Raw genomic sequence first — 21,273 nt, forward strand, 5'->3', positions numbered from 1 at the left:
GGATTCGAACCTATTGTTGTGACAGCCTCCGTGACACAGTGGTATGGGCTGTGGATTTACAAGACGGAGGTCCTGGGTTCGAGAGTCCTGTAGGAGGCATTCCGGTACGATGTCATGTACTAACCGAAAGGAGTGTGGGTTTTAATCCTCCTCCTTATAAGTTAGCTCGCTTCCATCTTAAATTGCATCATCAGTTACGATCAGGTGATATTGTAGTCAAGGGCTAACTTGTAAAGCATAAAAAAATAAAGCCTACACCCTCCGAATCGAGGAACAAGGCTAGCATTGCTTACAGGTAATAAATAGCAATCTCATTAGTAGTAGTAGCAAGTTCTAAACATGCTACTGTAGGTAATCCGTGTAACCTATAAACAGATGCAGTTTACACGGTTAACGCAGGTTTAACTGAATTTATTGACGCAGATAATTCGTTACATTTGAATTTGTCATGTGTTCGAGTTGTTGGAGTAATATTATGTGAATAGCCTGTTACCCTTTTTACTACTTAAATATTCTATTACTTGAAATACTTGCTTATTTAGATGACACATACTTATATAATTTATTATAGTTTTTGACGTGATAACGTCTTATAATTCGATGGAGCCGACTGCACTCGAAAAAAGATGAAGTCTTTTTTTTATTTTTATTTTTATTTATTTTGGCAAAAACAGTCATTACAAAACAATATTACTAATTATAAGAAAATACAATCAAAATAGACAATACATTGCCGAAAAAGTACTTATAAATATAAAAAGAGTTTGAACATCGGAGTCATGCGTGGTTCCCTCGCTCTAGGGTTGCCAACTTTTTTTACAAGAAATAAAGTATATTCTGGTCTATGAAGTCTATTAAACAGACGACCGAAAGACGAAAAATGCGACCATTCCATCAGTACTTTCTTATGACGTTATAATAAACCGACTTTAAAGACAACCGATTTTTTTAAATTCTTGTCTGTTCAATATTAATAATTTTCTAATTGGATACAAGGACTTTCAACAACTACAAGTTTCACCAAATGTAGGCTAAATAACACCGTAACCAGCAGCTGAAAATACTTATCGAATTTAACTTCTGCTAAACAGATTGTTTTGATTTTTTTAGAAATAGCTTATCTGTGCTTGGACTTAAGTTAAGAATTAAGCTTAAGTTAGAGCTCCATCGCCCGCTGTGTGATTCTGAGCCTTCATACGTACTTACGTGTATTAATATAATGGATTTTTACGCAGACGGGATTTTTGATTGTAAGTCATCTCGGCAGTAGGTAATGTTTTATTATTATCTAATAATAAAACATGATGTGTATGTGTAATTGTTCAGTATTTAATTAACTTTTTGTGGTTTATAAAATGAAATATTAATTTATCACTAATTCATTTTATGTAGGTACCTTTACCTGCGCCAAAATTGTTTACAGCTACACTAATTTTAGCGAATAGGAAGTAATAAAATCTGTATAATTAGTGGGTAGATCGATTTTATGCAATAAAAGCTGATCATGAGCTGTAAACACCCGTTAGATTAGTTTCAGTTTATGTTTTACTTTACGATCATTATTTTGTATAGCATAATGAGATTAATTCAGTCCAGTCTTTGCCTGACGTTCAATTTATTCTTCATTTAATAAAGAATGCTAAGCATTTTTAAAAATTAATAATTCCTGAAATTTACTTTTCAAATAATTATAACCTTAGTCTGACTAGCTGCCTGCGTACAATGTCGAGTTGTGTATTCAGGAAGTGTAAAAACTATATATTCATAAATATATAATGGAATTAAGGACAAAATTGTGCATGTGTGCGCTCAGTGTTGTAGCCTATTATTGGGATCACTTTTTGCGGTGATTTTGTAGGGACGTAACCGATTTATGTATAGTATAAAATTATCATTGCTGAGTATTATACCAAAACTGGCAATGGTAATTCTAAAATAATATTTGGACTCTTTTTATTTTTTACCTTTTTTTCTTATCCTTTTTAAAAGAAAATAAAGGAAATGAAGTTATAGGTTAGGTCTAATACAGATTAGAGCCAACAAAACCTCTTGCCAGCTCTAAAAAAAATTATCTCAAATCGGTTATGACGTGTTTTGAGTTTTGCCGAGACTAAAGAAAACATTATTTAATTTTAATTATATACGAAGAAAAAGAGATAAAAAAAATCGGTTGTCTGTAAAGTTGGTTTACTGACGATAGTTGAACGTGACAACGTCATAAGGAAATACTGATGGACTGGTTTCATTTTTCAAAAGAAAATGTTAGTTTTTCTAAAATACTGTTTAATAATCTTCATAGACCACAATATACTTTATTTTTTGTAAAAAAAGTTGGCAACCCTAGAGCGAGGGAACGACGTATTCGTCATCTTTTTTAGAGTGTGCAGCCGGCTCCATCGAATTATAAGACTTTGTCACGTCAAAAAAAAAACAAAGAGCCATTCAAACACATAATCAAAGTTCTAAAGCGTACTTAGACACGACAATTGATTTTATCTATACAGATAAACCTAGATATAATACCTATGATGAAAATTGAAAGGGTGTTATAATAACAGATTTACTTCAGCAGTATCAAGGAAGTAATAAACACTGATCCCATTATCGGAAGCATTGCAAACGCATTGCGTTAATCTGCTCGAGTTTACGTCGCGGAGAGCTTCAGCCGGACAACTAGATTTATAATCGTGATTTTATTGGATACAAATTGGACTACCATAGCGGGTATAATTTCATGATGAGCTGATCTTTCGATCAGGGTTGTCTATGGTTAATCTATTAGATCTTAAGTACTTTATTCAATAAAGTACTCAAGGTTTCTCAAAGTGGGGTACGCGAACCCCTAGGGGTTCGCCATTCGACGGTAGGGGGCTCGCGACAAGATTTACGTAATGGTGGCTTGACAACTGATATTGTGTAATGTGAGAATTAAGGTTAAAATTGTCCAAAATGATTCCTAACACTGAAGACACAAGCACACCCATAACATTAATACTTAGTACCTACTTCTTTATGTTCAACATTTTATTCCAATCAAAAACCTTATCTTCTTTAACAGTCAAATTATTTTTTTTCTTGGGGGAAGGGGGGGGGGGGGGGTTCATTAGTTAGTAAGGGCTTCGCTGTCACTTGGAAATTGTAACAGGGGTTCATGGAGCCGAAAGTTTGAGAAACCCTGCTTTATTGCAATCAATCACACTATTTATTACATGGTTATATTTAACTTGTGCTGTTATTATGTGTTGTAAAATCTTGGAATGTATTTTAGAATTTAAACTATCGTGAGTGTTATTCATATTAATTGATTATGATACACGGCAAAAACTCACGTCATGCAACGCCGGAGTATGCCTGACCAGTTTCGAACCCATACGGGCCCTTAGTCATGAGCTGGTTCTTGCAACGCGGCAATGTCATCTTGATTGGATCCGTCTTCTTGTAAGCAAGAATCCAATCAAGATGAAATTCATGAACCAACAAATACTTTATAATAAACGTTAGAGAGATAGATAGGCATATCATATTTAGCTATTAACTTTTAACCCACACATAACAGGTAACTTGACCTGTTATGTGTGGGTTAAAAGTTAAAATATAAAACGACGGCCTCCTTAGCACAGTGGTATGCGCGGTGGATTTACAAAATGGAGGTCCTGGGTTCGATCCCCGGCTGTGTCATTGAGATTTTCTTAATTGGTCCAGGTCTGGCTGGTGGGAGGCTTCGGCCGTGGCTAGTTACCACCCTACCGACAAAGACGTACCGCCAAGCGATTTAGCGTTCCGGTACGATGTCGTGTACAAACCAAAAAGGGGTGTGGATTTTTCATCCTCCTCCTAACAAGTTAGCCCGCTTCCATCTTAGACTGCATCATCACTTACCACCAGGTGAGATTGTAGTCAAGGGCTAACTTAGAATTTAAAATATCGTGAGTGTTATTCATATTAATTGATTATGAAACACGGCTAAAACTCACGTGATATTAGGTCGGAGTATGCCCGACTAGTTTCGAACCCATACGGGGCCCTTAGTCATGAGCTGGTTCTTGCATCGCGGCACGATCCAAACTGATGATCATGACTAAGGGCCCCGTATGAGTTCGAAACTAGTCGGGCATACTCCGACCTAATATCACGTGAGTTTTAGCCGTGTTTCATAATCAATTAATAAGGGCTAACTTGTATAGAATAATTAAAAAAAAAAAAAATCTTGTAAAACATACCAACGAATACATTTTTACAAAAACACTATTCCTGTAAAACTTTTCTCATTTTGCAATACTAGGCAATATAGTACAACAGTAAGCTTTATTGTAAAGTTTTATTGAGCGATTAAAGTTTCCAACATCAGGTTCTTCCTTTGAAGGCATTCCTGATGAACATGTTTTATTATATTGTTTTTATTGCCTCTCATATTGCGGAAACGGTCCTGGCATCTAGCGCTTAGTAATTAATATTATAAAACTTTGCCTTTAATAAAAGCCTTTATTTACTGAATTTTACATACATAATATTATTGTAATATATCATTCACACTGGTTCTTTTCTTCAACTTGCCCTCGGGCATAGGCCTCCTTCAGACACTTCCATAGTTCTCTATCTCTTGCTTTCCTTCTCCATGTGTCTGTCTGAGGTCATCCTCCCATCTTTGGCAGGGGCGACCTCTTTTCCTTTTTCCTATCCTAGGATACCACTCTGTCACATCCCTGGTCCACTTATCCCTTTTAAACTTTGCCTTTAATTAGGTATTATTTCTGTAAAGATTTACTAAATTACTAGCGGCTCTCGATACTACTAAGAGGCGTGATAGTCCAGTGGATATGACGTCTGCCTCCAATTCCGGAGGGCGTAGGTTTGATCTGGTCCGGAGCATGCACCTTCAATTTTTCAGTTATGTGCATTATAAGAAGTTACTCGTAAATATCACGTGTCTCAAACGGTGTAGGAAAAACATGGGAAACCTGCATACCTGAGAATAGTATGAAGTCTGCTAATCCCCATTGGGCCAGCATGGTGGACTATTTGCTCCTCTTATTCTGAAAGAAGACTCGTGCTCATCAGTGAGTTGAATATGTGGTGATAATGATGATGATGATGCTCGCTTCTATGACATAGACGTGTTCAGTTATAAAGGTATTTGTGTTAGAACTATCGATCAAGGGGTTCAAATGTTTTAAATTTTTGCTGGCAACATTGCATTTAGAGAATAGATAGTATTGGTAGTGGCGTTACTATTTTAGCAGAGCTAAAAAAATGCCTCGGGTTTAACACTCACGGCTCGGAAGTAATCCAGCATTTAAAAAAAATACGAGACAAAGCATTCATACCTGCCGACAGATGTGAAACTTAAAACTATTATAGCCCTGAATCTAAACTAACGTTAACACTATATCACAGATAACATATTTGAGACACATCACGAGACGATGTGGACGACTTACATGAATTTACTCCAATCCAAACCTGCCTCTAGAAGTTTTCACTTCTGGATGTCTTTTTCTTCAGCGCTACACTCTTGACCGAGCGGTAGTCATTTAGGGTTGATGGTTTACCAAGCTTTACGATCCGTCGTCATTGCTTCCATAGCAACTCCTATCACATTCATGGAGTGAAACTAAATTGGATGTATACAAATAAATAGATGCAACACCTAACCAAATTTTCCTCTAGGGGCATAAAGGTATACGCAGATGTACTAACTACTTATAAGTCAAAACGCGTCGTTTGGGAAATGGTTTTATGTCAATGACTTAACAACGCATTGGCTGCTCAGCTAATCTATTCCCATGAAGTTTGAGCTCGGACTGAATACAACCGTCATTGACAGCATTCCGCGTAGTTTTTTCCGCACTGTTAAAGGCTTGTTACTAACTATTCTCTTCCTGCCCTTTCGTCTGATAATCTCGTAAATCCTGGTTTTATGGGAACGTTTTATAGGATAATTTTATCTACCAGATAGTAGATACCAACTAATGGTCGGAAGAGTTTATTATTGGAGCGTAAGGGCTTGATGAAGTAATATTTTTTTTGTGCACACTTACATGAAACTTAAGTACTTTGGTTTTTTTTTAGATTTTATTGCACTAATACATTTTTTTAACGCTAGACGCTCTGGATATCGTATGAAATAAATTGGTCGATAAAGCCTTTAAACAAGTTGTAAGTTTTTTTTTTTATTAAATGACAAGACAGCCCTTGTCACCTGATGAATGATGATGCAGTTAATAGGAGCGCTTACTTGGAAGTCCTACAAGTGACTAATCAGTCTACTAGTTAGTCACTGGAAACGTCAGTGTGGTGGACTATTAGCATGACCCCTCATTCTGAGAGAAGATTCGTGCTCATCAATGAGCCGAATGTGGGTTTTTTTTAACATTGTATAGGCGAACGCTTGGTTGCAATCATGCTTGACAGTAAGCGATGGTGCAGCATAATTATAGTGAAACTTGCTTGTCTAGAAGATGATAGAAATGAAAAAGCGAATTTAAGAAATTAATTCTAACTTAGCTTCCAAGATGTGATCCCCATATACTAACAGAATCACAATAAAAGTACAAGTTACCGGTACAAGTTACCGGTATTTGCTACCGGCAAAGACGTACCGCCAAGCGATTTAGCGTTCCGGTACGATGCCGTGTAGAAACCGATATGGGTGTGGATTTTCATCCTCCTCTTAACAAGTTAGCCCGCTTCCATCTTAGACTGCATCATCACTTACCATCAGGTGAGATTGTAGTCAAGGGCTAACTTTTAAAGAATAAAAAAAAAAAGTTAAGTAACTAAGTACTAGGTATTTCTTAATTTAAAAAAGCTGTGACTGGTTACATATTTGACCTTTTTTGTTGTAGGTACTCGTATACAATATTATGTTTAAATTGCTCTCGTTGAGTGAAATGCTTATTATGAAATACTTGATGCACTTTACGATGTTAATTACTTGTTTAACGTCTGCTGATTAAACAAATATGGACGTAATTGTTAAAAGTGAATTTTATTCAGTTAATTAAATTCACTTTCAATTAAATATAAAATAAATGTCATTCAACGCAATACAATTTAATCTAATACATCTTTAAAACGAAGTTTCTAAGAAATAATATGCCTAAGTAAATTATTTACATCAAGTAGATTTGTAAAAAATAAATTTTTTTACATATATTATAAATTAGATTTAGATCCATGTAAAGTATCAGATTATATGTATAGAAATTATAAATGTTTGCATTTTTGTTATAGGTAAAAGGCCAGGAACGATACCTCTAAAAGAAACTGCAGCAAGAAAGTCAAAAATTGAAGCAAAAGGTCAGTTATATATTTCTTATTTTGAAATTTTTCATAAAGCTGTTTCTCTAGCAGCAACATAACGAACAAATCTTCAATTGAACTTGGAACTTATCTAAATAAACACACATCTATATTTTATTGAACAAAACGCGATTTTTCGCACCTAGTTGCAATTTAGCAGCACGAATTGCAGCAATTTTAAATAATTCAGTCATCTAAATCTATTTAACGCATTTTCCAAATGACCAAATCTACACAAGTAAGAATTGCAGCAATTTTAAATTATTTCAACTATTATTATCTAAATATCTAAATAGATGGTGTTTATTTCTTATAATTATTTTATTTATTATAAATTTAAATTTAATAAAGGTATTGATAATTCTTAGTTTTGATTTAATTTGTAATGTAGCATAAGTATATCTAGGATTGTCAGTAACTACATTTCACTAATGATGCGTCATTTATATTGGATAAATCAATATTTATCATTTATCTAAATAAACAAACAGCAAAATCTCTTATGTGCAATGCGATATTTCGCACCTAGTCGCAAATGAACATATATTCACTAGCAAAAAAATATATATACCTTCAGAAACGTCCTTCTTTTTTTAGACGGTTAAAAATAGCTGCAATTTAAAATAGTTTAGCAGCAGTGATAGGCCAGTGAATATGACCTCTGCCTCGGATTCCGGAGGGTGTGGGTTCGAATCCGGTCCAGGATGCACCTCCAACTTTTCAGTTGTGTGCATTTTAAGAAATTGAATATCACTTGTCTTAAATGGACCGTTTGAGACAAGTGATATTCTTATATTGATAATCTGATATTCATTGTAGCAAAATATCGTGAGAAACCTGCATACCAGAGAATTTTCTTAATTCTCTGCGTGTGTGAAATCTGTCAATCCGCATTGGGCCAGCGTGGTGGACTAAGACGTAACCCCTCTCATTCTCAGAGCAGACTCGAGGCCAGCTTGAGCCGAATATGGGTTGATAACGGCGAAAATAGTTTCATTATTACAATCGCAGCAACTTAAGTATATTATAAACTAGCGGACGCCCGCGACTTCGTCCGCGTTAAATTCGATATCAACTTTACTACTACCCCTGCCCTACCCCTACCCTACCAATTTATATTAATAATTTTTAAAACACAAAAGCTACTATATCTGTTAATATATAGAAGATAGATAAATGGTGTCGCGGACTTTTTTGTAGAACTTTTAAAGATACATAAAGTCTCTATACATTAATTTTAATTTTACACAATAGTTAAGGCAGCGCATGCGAATAAGTCTGTTTAAGAGGATTTTCGGTCCGACCTGTATGACAAAAACTGTGATAACTCGGCTAATATATATGATACCTATATGAAATATATATAAAATGTAGCATTCTACTGGTGAAAGAATTTTTGAAATCGGACCAGTAGTTCCGAAGATTACCCCATTTAAAGAATGTTACAAACTTACAAACTTACAAACTTTACCTCTTTATAATATTAGTATAGATAAACATGTATATTGTACGCAAGGCGATATATCGCACCTAGTAGCAAGTAGGTGCACTAAGTCGTAATATGCCGTTATTTCACGCGGCCGCGCTATCGTCCGATAACGAAGCGATAACGATCGCTTTATGATGCGCCTACTGATGAAGATGATGACTAGGGAATCGTGTTTTTATTCATTTAATAGCGATCCGCCCCGATCTTGAGCTGGTAGAATATTTACGATGCCATTTTCTCCGTAGTACTAGATGAAATGCAAAAATGGTCCATGTAATCCGTAAGCTTGTTGATATCATAAATACTAAAATAAGTCTATTATTTTTTCACGGCATATCGCAGAACCGATTTGAATGAAATTTGGTATAAAGTTATATATGACTATACACTTTAAGCTAATAATAACGTGAAAATATAATGAGAAAGGGGTAAATAAGGGGGAATAGAAAGTTTGTAAGAAATTCCTTTATTTTCCAAGTTGTGTTCATGAAAATTGGTCTATATGAACAAAAATTATTAAAGTAAACTATTTTGTATTACTTGTGTAGTTAACTTAAATCTCTCTCAGAAATCGTCAACTGACAGATGTCCACAGAGTACAGACAAACAACTGACAGATACACGACACGTACTCCTTGACGTTTCTAACCTTTTCTAACAGCATATCGCCACCGAATTAGTTACTCTAATTAATGTAAGATGGCGCTACTATCTAATCCTCCGACAGATATTTAAATAAGGGTTGAAAGTTTCATGAAAGTTCTTACATTTCAAGTAAATTGATGCACTGATTACATTCGTTCAAATGTACCTACCTAGATGAAAGTTTAAACAAATTTTCTTGCAAACGAATATATTGGTCTGTTCTAAAACCGAAACTGTATTGTACTCATTATCGCAATACAATGTTATACAAATAATTTCACACTCAAACACATCGAGAATACTTGATCACACTTGATTGTATGAGAGCAATTCAACTCAAGTCTCACTAACGTTTTTTGTATTATCTTTTCTACTTTGTACATACCTACTTCTAATAAACAATGTAATTACGAAAAATCTTTCTTGGAAGAGTAAGATCGGTACATAGTACATAGGTATTATCTAACTTTTTGAAAAATGGTGAACGTTCTAAGAGTTATTTTACGTTAGAAAAGATGCATTATTAGACACCTGTGAATTGTCCTATATTTGCAAAAATTTTAATAAAAAAAAATTAACCGACTTCCAACTTAAAAATTAACTTAAACTAAAAAGTAAAAAATAACATCTTACCTATGTGCTACCTTCTGATCAGTTTGTAGGCGGTGCCAAGCCAGTGATATTTTAATTAAATCCGTTTAAACTACAATATTTCTGTGGTTCTTTCAGAAACAGATTCAATTAAAACACGACACTGGATTGGCACTTCATAAAATTGTAGTGGTTTAATATACCTTATGGAAACACTAACAAACGCACTAGCCGTCTCTACAATTTTCGAAAGTTCCCCTCAATTTCTCCAGGATGCCATTATCAGATCCTGACATGAAAAAAATGGGACCACCCTGGAATCAAACCCTTCAAAACAAAAAAAGAATTTTCAAAATCGGTTCTGGACATACATAAAAAAAAAACATACACACAGCAGAACGTAGAACTTCCTCCTTTTTGGAAGTCGGTTAAAAAACGCACAAGTACATGGGCGGGCCTCTGTTAATTCAAGCGAGTGTCACCCGGATGCGCTAAAATATATAACTGAAGGCACTTAATTTGGTTCGAACTGAAATGCGCCGTATTAAATCGTTGCGAGAGTCGTTTTTTATTTAACTGCAGTGACGTTGCGGAGTGAATCTTCTGTAGTTATACATACTGTGATATTATGCAAATCTGTGCTACAGCGAAGGGTCTCTATTCGTTCGGTGATATTCACCAAGCAAAATGATTTGTTCACATTGTCGCAAACGCGATTATGTATCAAATCAAATCAAATCAAAATTCATTTATTTCAAGTAGGCTCAATTTACAAGCACTTTTGACACGTCAGTTGACTATTTGTAAAGATTCTACCACCGGTTCGGAAGGCAGGTTTTGCTGAGAAGATACCGGCAAGAAACTCAACAGTTGCTCTTTTGAAATGAAAAAGTCATACAGTACTATAATTTACAATTGATAACAATTACAATATCTTATAGTTTTACTTCCTGTGTGAAGGTGGAAGCTGATCCAATGGCCTCCAAGCACCTTTATCGTTAAGGAACTCATCAATAGTGTAGTAACCGCGACTAAGTAAATGTTTTTTAACACATTGCTTAAATTTGTGCATTGGCAAGTCCATCACAGTCTTGGGGATCTTGTTATAGAAGAGTACACCCAAACCTACAAAAGATTTTTTAACTCTTTGGAGACGATACGCAGAAATAACTAATTTATGCCCGTGTCTAGTAAGACGTGGGTTTAAATCTCCTAAACGTGGGTTTAAATCTCCTAAATAGTATTGTCACTGAGCTGTTTTTTCAGCAACATTAACGCTGTCGCGACTGTTATCCAAATGATTAGTTGTTAGTAAATGATACATAGAACACACAAAATCAAAGTTTACATAGTTCATAGTGTTTGTATAGTTTTGCACGCGCCATTAACTTCGTTCGCTGTCTCAGGTGTTATTGTATGTGATTATGAACATGGGTTTAGCCATAAAAGTTTATATCACTCGTTTCGTTGAGAACTGATGTTCTTACAAATGGGTACATTATGAGACGGCAGCGGAGGAATATAATATTAAAATCAGTTATGTCTATGATTTACTATTGGCATTAACGACTCAGGAAACCGAATTTCCTAGAATCTCTTTATGGTGCCCACAATCTCTGTGTACTAATGGAAATGTTATTGTGCTAAAAGGCTATCAATCCTGTGCTAAGAGACAGTTGATGGAAGCGGCAGGTTAAGTTTTAAAGAACATAAAGTGAATAAGGTATAAACCTTTCGTTGAAGTAAGGTAAAAAAAGATATTCTGTAATCACTTATTGTCTGTATTAGCCAGATCTTTATATTTTTTTAAAAGCTGTATCTTTGTTAGCCCATGCTCATGAAGCTAAGTTTGAATCGTCTTGTGGACGTTGAGTAATAGCAGGTTTCAAATGTCCAGATCCTCAATCATACAAGTATAAAGCGTAGTTTTAATATAACTTTTCGATATTAGGATGAGAAATAATTTTTCAAGTTATCCTTCAAGAACATCAAAACCTTTGAGAAATTTTAAAAAAACGCCATTATTCCTGAAAATTTTAGTGTTTCTGTAGGGAAACCACATTTGAAGAAACTTGACTTTACAAAAAAACCTGTAAACAAACATACTTGGAATAAACGAATTTGAATTTTGGTTAGAAACTTGTTGATATGCTTTATTTCATTCAGTAATGCACCAAGTTTCAAATGAGCACGAGAGTTTGAGGGTATAACTTGGCACATTCGTTTGTAGCACACCCGATGGTCCTCGCGTGCCGGGGGACGTGTATGTAGCGATGAATGAAAAATCCACGACTGATGCACCTCACTTCCCCGTACACACGATTTAACACCCGCATAGTCTTTCCCCCCGTCGCCCGCACATCATGGGAGTGTCATCAACGAAGTTGCCAAGCTATAGCATAATTTGCGTTAAATTACCGCAGGTCTCACGATTATTAGCATCAGTTGGAAATATGATCGCGTCACCGACAATCGCAGGATGGTGTTGTATCGTGAACTGAATGCATAATACCTATTGCATTTGGTTTTTGCTTAGAATACGCGCCGGCTAGATTCCTACACGCAAGTGATAAAAGCTCTAATGGAATAGCTTGACTTGTTTACATGTAGCTTGTTTGGTATCGGATAATATCTGAAGATTGTATTAAGATTTCCATCATTATTGGACGGAGGTTCACGTCTCTTGTAGCGATATAGTCTCGTCGATGCGATTGCTATCTGATTGGTTTTCTTTAATGTTTTTTGTGTCAATTTAATATACTGTTGATCGTCAGTACCTGCGTGATCACCCTACCAAGGGCGGCAAATTTTGATAAGTATTTTTAGGCATTAGTTTTAATTTTAATTTATTTTAATTACATAGTTCTAGATATAATGTAACCTCCTAACAAGTTAGCCTGCTTCCATCTTAGACTGCATCATCACTTACCATCAGGTGAGATTGTAGTCAAGGGCTAACTTGTAAAGAATAAAAAAAAAAATGATATTTTCTTTTATTTTATTTTTATAATAAGTTTAAAATTAAATATAATAATTTACAGTAAATTGGTATTTAAAATTATTAAATATTAATTAATTAGTAATAGTTTACTAAATACTGCTACTACAATAAGTGTGAGACCTTGTCATGTGTGGCACAACATATATATAAACGTATTTTCTTTATTCCTTTCTTTTTTGCCTTTATGAGAATCTCAATAGCAGCCCCTGAGTGTGGTCGGTGTTGTTCCACTAAATGAACGATAAGTCTATTCTAGCTATTATCGTTGACATCTAAGGTAAGAAAATCCGCTATTTTATACTCGTCGATGTAATATCAGCCTGTTTTATTAGAATTTAAACTTTATTTCTGTGGGATGTCAAAAATAAAATGCCACTAACAACGATGTTGCCATGGAAATGAGCGATGTCTCATCGCTGTAACTGCAGAATGCATGGGCTAATAGTGAAAAACATTATCACCCTTAACCTGCAAATCTGCAAACTTGTTGCATTTTTTTTTTATTCTTTACAAGTTAGCCCTTGACTACAATCTCACCTGATGGTAAGTGATGATGCAGTCTAAGATGGAAGCGGGCTAACTTGTTAGGAGGAGGATGAAAATCCACACACCTTTCGGTTTCTACACGGCATCGTACCGGAACGCTAAATCGCTTGGCGGTACGTCTTTATCGGCAGGGTGGTAACTAGCCACGGCCGAAGCCTCCCACCAGCCAGACCTGGACAAATTAAGAAAATCTCAATCTGCCCAGCCGGGGATCGAACCCAGGACCTCCGTCTTGTAAATCCACCGCGCATACCACTGCGCCACGGAGGCCGTCAAAATGCTGCATTGGAGTAGTGTGGTGGGTTCAACCTCCAAATCCTGCAAGGAAGGAGTAGTGGCTCTGGCTCTGTAGTGAAGAGCTATTCAATATTATATTTAAGTAAAAATATAAAAACCCTATAACTTTAAGGATAAGTAGTCCAGTTCAGTCATCAGGTATTAGGTAAGTTATAAGGCTTATAGCCTATGTATTTAAAACAGAGCATTCTCGAGTACTCCTTAACTTATTCTTGGATGCGATACAGAACTAATTAAAACATTGGAAACTATAAATATCACACTTTTTATGGTTACCTACACAAATAAGGGTGGCGGCGACTGGTTTGACTAGACTTCATACAATACCTGGGCTTAAGTTAGAATCTATAAATAAACTGAAAGACCAAGAGATAAAAACTAAGTGATAATAAAATTTTATAATGATTTCATTATTTAACAACTTTTTATACTTAAACGAGCATTTACTTATCATACTATCGATATAAAAGCTATTAAAAATGGGCCTAAGTCTTCATTCATCATCATCATTGACAACCCATATTGAGCACGAGTTTTTCTCAAAATTATAGGGGTTAGGCCAATAGTCCACCACGCTGGCCCAATGCGGATAGGCAGACTTCACGCACAGAGAATTAACAAAATTCTCAGGTATGCAGGTTTCCTCACGACGTTTTTCCTTCACCGTTTTGAGACACGTGATATTTAATTTCTGAAAATGCATGCCCCGAACCGGATTCGAACCTACGCCCTCCGGAATCAGAGGCAGAGGTTACATCCATTGGCTTTCACGTCAGTGAGGATTCCAAAATAATGTTTATTACTAAATCATTGTGATTTGAATTTCAATGATTATTTCAAGATGGAAATGTCTTCAAAATCGACAAGTCGTGACAAGTAAACAATAACAATGCAGATCATTAGCATCATACTTTGTTGGAGGTAGTTAATTACTTCAATAAATCAATTTTTAGAAAGTTTCGCTCAGACGTTAAACTCCTAGCTCAATAGTAAATTCCACTCTAAATTCTTCAGTTACAGATCACAAATGATAATTCCGTAGGAAATAGCAGTGAACGTCATTCCCTTGTAAGGCTTCCGTCAGAGAAGACGAGTTCTTGAAGTAATCCAATTCTTCAAATCTTTCTCACGGGAGTCAAAGATTGCTTTTTATTGATTCCAAAACTTGGCTTTCACTGTCAATCTAAGTCCTCTGTACGGATTCCAAACCATCTGAAAATATTCCAGCGTCTGAGAATTACAATTTAATGACAAGATTACTTGGAAGGAATTGGATGGAGAGGTTGAAGATAGATAAATGCTTTCATCTACACACAAGTATAGTAATCTGCACATTAGGTCCAACCTGCGTTTGATTTACACTTCAATTTTGGATTATATGTTTTCGAAAATAGACTCAGATTTTCTCAGATATGCTTTGGATGTAGGTTCTAAACCTGAGGTTTAGTACCTACATCGTTAAGGTTAAGCCAATTTCATTACGAAATAAATCAAATAAAAATTCCTTTATTTCAAGTAGTCTTACTGTCTAAGCACTTTTCTCTTTCTCTACCACCGGTTCGGAAGGCATGCTCTGTTAAGAAAAACTATCAAGAAACTCAACTGTTGCTTAAAATATAATACAATACTATAATTTACAATTGTATGGTTGCCTAGAGAGAGATTACTTAACATTATTTAAGTTAGTAAACAAGATGCTGATAATTTTTCAATTTAAAATAAAGTATCAATAAAATAGTTAATTTTTGAAAGTGGTAACCGGCAAAGACGTACCAAGCGATTTAGCGTTCCGGTTCGATGTCGTTGAAAACCGAAATGGGTGTGGATTTTCATCATCCTCATAACAAATTAGCCCGCTTCCATCTAAGATTGCATCATCATTTATCATCACGTGAGATTGCAGTCAAGGGCTAACATGTAAAGAATAAAAAAAAGAACTTCTAAATGCAATTTTGTAAAAAGTCACACAGTAGTGTCTACTTACAAAATGTTCTGTCAACAGTTACACTAATTAATTGATTAGATTGATAATTTTGTTAATTCGATTACAAAACAAATGACGCTGTCACACAGCAAACCGAAAACACGCTCAAACGTTCACGTTTAATAGGATAACATGAATTCAAATCGCATGTTCCCGCTAAAAAACGGACAACAAAACATGTGATGTCAATATCAATTTGAAACCGCTTAAGGGCGGGGACACACGATGCGTTGCGGCGGCGGTGCGGTGCCGGAGCGGTGTCGCTGCGTATTACATAGAAATACAAATATAAATATCTGTGGCATGTCACACGATACGTTCCGCCGCACTGGACTTACTCATCCCCGATACCAATGCTGATTGTAGATCTAGACGCCCAACGATGACATAATTAAGACAATGCTTCCCAGGCAGCACAAACACAAGCTACACAGCGTCCCGATATCTGACGTCACCCAGACGTGGGTATTTTAACTCACGATCTCGGGGGCGCCCGGACTGATACACTCAGGCCAAAACACCCTTCCCGAACGGCCCTCTAAGCCGAGGTCCGAGTCTCAGAGAGTCTTAGAGAGTCGTTCCGCCCATCTACTCTGCTTCTGCCTTCGGGCCCTATCAGGCGATGCTTCTGCGCTCGCCCAAACCCCCCGGTGACGCCGCTGAGGTCCCATAAGGAGCATGGCACTACACAATCAGAAAAAAAATTGGACTTACAACCATCGAGACGAGGCGGGAAGTCACAACATTACTTTATTAACAGACTGTCCAACGCTGCTACGGCCCTGTTGAGACATAACAACGTTGCGGCGCCGCTGATATGGTGAAATCTTTGCGATGCGGCGCCGCACCGCTCGTGTGTACCCGCTTAACAAGAACCTGTATGCTAGACGTGTATATGCTCGTTAATTTAACGTTGCTCCTGTGTTTTTTGCGATCGGTGGTTAAGTGCATCAGTTTTTATAAATGGCGAGACGACGTTTCATACGACTACACGGACGATTAAGTGTACGATGAAAGCCAATTTAGAATGACGAGTAAGTCAAGTGTTAATAGCTGTTAGGGCTGTATTGTTAATAAATAATAGACAAAAGTGGCCTCAAATGGTTCGTGTACAGATACCTTGTCGCTTTGTTATCAGCTATTCTCTCTAATTTTGCTGACGTTCTTTCGTGCGTCTCAATAGGCGTGAGATTTGGGATTGTTGTATTGTGGTGCAGAACAAGCGATAAAAATTAAAATTTTTAAAAAGGATTTTGATCAATTCTACCCCCAAGGAGATAAAATAGGGGTTGAAAGTTTGTATGGAAAGTCCTACATTTTTAGTTACAGTTTTAATTTTTTTTTCATAAATCATAAAAAGAAATATAAGAAATATAACGTGCTTCAAGAATTTTTAAAATTCAACCCCTAAAGTGAAATAGGAGTTGAAAGTTTATATTGACTTCCACGCGGACGAAGTCGCCGGCGTCTGCTAGTAATATTATAAAGCTGAAGTGTTTCTTAGTTAAAGAAGAAGATAATGCGCTAATCTCAGTATTGGTCTGATTTGAAAAAAATAATCAGTTTTAGATAACCCATTTATCGAGAAAGGCTGTAGGCTATATATTATCGCCATAATCCTACGGGAACAGAAACCACATGAAACCGCGTTGCTTCAGCTAGTGCTCAATATACGCATTTAATACACGCATTATCGTTACTAGTGTCAGTTTGATCGTCCCGTATAAACATTATAAGCTAACGGTAATTTCACATTAGCATTGCGTTTGACCATCGCAATTTGGCGTACTCAACTGGCTTAGTCTTTATTCTGTCGTCTATAATTGTTTGTACACATGCAAACAACGGCTGTGTTAACATTTGCATGGCACTTCATAAACCGCAATGTTTGACATTTTTTTTAATGTTTTAAACAGGAGAGATCCTCAATAGTTACTCTGGGTTTGCGATTGATTGTGTAGTTTAAACAAATGCCGCATAACCTTGTCTTTAGTCTTCTCTTGTGTTTTATAAGCTTTAATTTTATTTACAACTAGCTGAAGCCGTGCGGTTTCACCCGCGTGATTCCCGTTCGCGTAGGAATATGGGAATAATATATAGTCTATAGCCTTCCTCGAAAAATGGGCTATCTAACACTGAAAGAATTTTTCAAATCGGACCAGTAGTTCCTGAGATTAGCGAGTTTAATCAAACAAACAAACAAACAAACTCTTTAGCTTTATAATATTAAGTATAGATGTTTGATATCTTCGTTATAACATAGTTATCCAATCATTAACTACTTCACTATCAACCTCATAATTTTTATTGAATTCATATCTAACTCTTAATGTTTCTTTTTTCTTTTTCACGAGCATTAAAACGCCTCTAACGATCTGCAATAATTTATTATTACATAGGCGTATATTTTTATTTTATCTATATTTTTAGTTATTAACACTAAGCTTTCAATTCGATAAAACCAAAGAATTTGTACTATTGGATATGTCACTAATGCATCGAAACTGAAGCGAACAAAGCTAATTGTCTTAATTTAATTAGTCGCTTAATAAACAAGGAAATTCTATAAACAAGTAATACCAAAATATTGTGTACAATGTCGAGATGTGTTTAGGAAGTTTAGTTAGAAATTTAGCTTTAAATGGTTATAGACACACTAAAAGTTTGTAATTTTCATATTAATCTATAATCTAAGTATTTATAACGAAACTCTATTTTACAAAACAATTAAGTTTATTTATTGTATATACTTATATATTTTTACTCAATAAAATAAAATATAATTAATGATACAACATAAAATAAAAATACAAAGATATAAACAAAGCTTAACTTATTGATTATATTATTTTTAAAAGATAATTAGGTCTACGTTCGTAAAAGACTTTTAAAAGAACCAACGGAAGCTAAGAAAAGCATTCCGCTTTCCTTTGTTTGGTTTAAATCCCATCTATTTGCTCCGTTCACGACTTATTGCTTGAGGAATTGTTATGTCCAATTAAAACCCTATTAGTGAGATTATCCCGAACTAATGAGTGACGCGATTGACTGACTTCCTATAAAGCCTTATAAAGAGATGAATCGAAATAGAATTTACCAGTCTTCTGTTAATTATCTAAGAACAAAAATTGTTGCAACTAAGTTTTACTCTATGGGTTTTTAGACAAAAAGGCAGTGTACGTACGTACCATAAACCCTTAAGTTATACAACGTACCCTTGTTAACCCTTTGAACCTTATAAAGGCGAATTATTTGATGATGCACTTCGTTTATAGCTAGTACTTAGTTACGATACTAAGTTTTATTTTTGAAAAATTTTGTATGAAAAACCAATATTTTTTATACTAGCCAACACCCCACGATTTTGCCCGCGTAGTTAGTACATGGAAATATAAACTATGACATTCACAAATAACGTTAAATCGGTTCAGTGGATTCAGAGATTACACATTACAAGCCCTGCCAGCAAAAACGCAAGATTTTTGTAAAAGATTATTTAGATAAACGTAGGTAATATTAATTAGTCTTAAGATAGTTTTTTTTAATAAATGTTTTAGCTTAAGTAACATTATAAGACCTACCTCCTTTTTGGAAGTCGGTTAAAAATGATTTCAAACTCATATACAATGTCAAGTTAGTACTTACTTTGCTCAGACCAATTCCCTAGTTCTGCCTCGCTAAGGTAAGGTAACCCCTCTGTCAAAACTCTATGATCATTATCTATAAAATCGATGTTTCATTGTGTTAAAATTACATGTGTGTGTATTACGATTTAAAATTAATAGTTGTGTGTAGTAAGGACACAGGAATATTTATTCGGTGTTTAATATGTCGATGTGTGAGTTTACCTTGTCCCCATCAAAAAACGACAGACTATTTTGCTGACGACTTTGAGTGCGACACAATAAAAGGTCAGTCAAATTGGTCAGTGTGCCTAGTGGGAGTTTTCAATATTTTCATACAATTACTATCGTGTTGACGTAAACGCGAATTTATATGGAATTGAAACAGCTGTGCAGTAGTGTCACTAGATGGCGCTGTTTTAATTCCTTAGAAATTCGCGTTTACGTTAACGCGATAGTAACAATACGAAACTGCCACTAGGCCCTCTGAGTTACTTTGTCATTCTATATCACTATTAATTTTTAATGCGTAAAAACCATCGCGCAGTTATTTATGCCCTTTCACCAAACAAAAGAGCCGCAAGCGCTAACACACATTCGTCAGCAATATTGCTCGATAAACATACAAGTACAAATGACGTTGTAATAAAACTTAGTCGCAGAACCGAACAAAAAGGTGTAACTTTATAGCTTGGCCATAAATACTTGGTGCATGATTGATAGTGGTTGTAATTTGCTGCTCAGACATTTATTGAATTTAAGGCGGTTGCCACTGAGAGACACGCATGCAGAAATGCGTTTATAAATCATCCAATCAGATGAGTATACAACTATACATAGCAATAAACTGTTTCTAGTTGAACTTTTTGCGGGCCCTGTTTAAATTAACTATGATTTATATTTGACAAATTGAGTCTTTAGTATTATACTCTAGACTCAGTTGTGTGGAATAAATAAAAATTTAATGTGTAAAGTCCTTTGATAACATACGACTTTCTTAAAGGTTAATTTCATTATCATCATTAACATCTTGCCGAGAATAGGATACGTTATATAATTTGTTGATTGTAAAGGCAATCGAGAGACACGAATGCGTAAATGCGTTTATAATATTCATCCAATGATTATTTATATTCAAGTGAGTCCTATAAACTCACTTTTGTTGAAAAAATAAACAGAGAACAGACCGGCGTTCCCAGAAAACAAAATAGTAACTACCATTGCCACGCGTGTTTTAGTATTATTTCATTTTTGGAATCTATAGTGTTAATACATCTGCTCAATTTTTTTCGTAATTTTTATGCAGTTATTTACGAAGTTACAAAATATTACATTAATAGGGTAATATTACCATAAAGTATTCCTATTTTTTGGTACGTAACATACAATTGTCTACGGTACTCGACAATTTAAGACTTTATTATGATAAAATCATTTTATACCTTTCCAAACCTTTTCCAAACCTTCCGGTCGCTGCGCCATCATTTGCCGTAAAACCTACAGAAAAAAATGGTAAGTACGGAGTACAGTATTGGATTCCGCTTAGGCTGTAAAGCGAATTAAATGGTAATAGCCATTACAAAAACAAGATGGTGATTTTTTTTTCTAGGCTTTTTCATTTGAACTTTCTCAATTTTATCTAAGTCAATAATCATCAATTATTACTTTATAATTGATGATTATTTACTTAGATAAAATTAAGAAAGTTCAAATAAAGCTTATTTTTTCAACAACATGTCAACAATAATCAAAGATCGGATTATGCAATTACCGTTTTATTCTCCGGGAACGGTGA

At 35.3% G+C, this 21,273-nt stretch overlaps 1 protein-coding gene across 3 annotated transcripts in view; it reads left to right on the top strand.

Moving 5' to 3' along the window:
- The window catches only part of LOC112053382 (uncharacterized), a 141,451-nt gene that overhangs the window by 27,542 nt on the left and 92,636 nt on the right, over positions 1-21,273 (top strand). For all 3 annotated transcript variants that reach the window (XM_052884218.1, XM_052884219.1, XM_052884217.1), the window contains exon 2: positions 7,234-7,299. The gene's annotated coding sequence lies outside the window, so the exon portion shown is untranslated. The remainder of the gene's footprint in view (positions 1-7,233; positions 7,300-21,273) is intronic.

The sequence above is a fragment of the Bicyclus anynana genome, chromosome 11 (assembly GCF_947172395.1).
Source record: "Bicyclus anynana chromosome 11, ilBicAnyn1.1, whole genome shotgun sequence".
Taxonomy (NCBI): domain Eukaryota; kingdom Metazoa; phylum Arthropoda; class Insecta; order Lepidoptera; family Nymphalidae; genus Bicyclus; species Bicyclus anynana.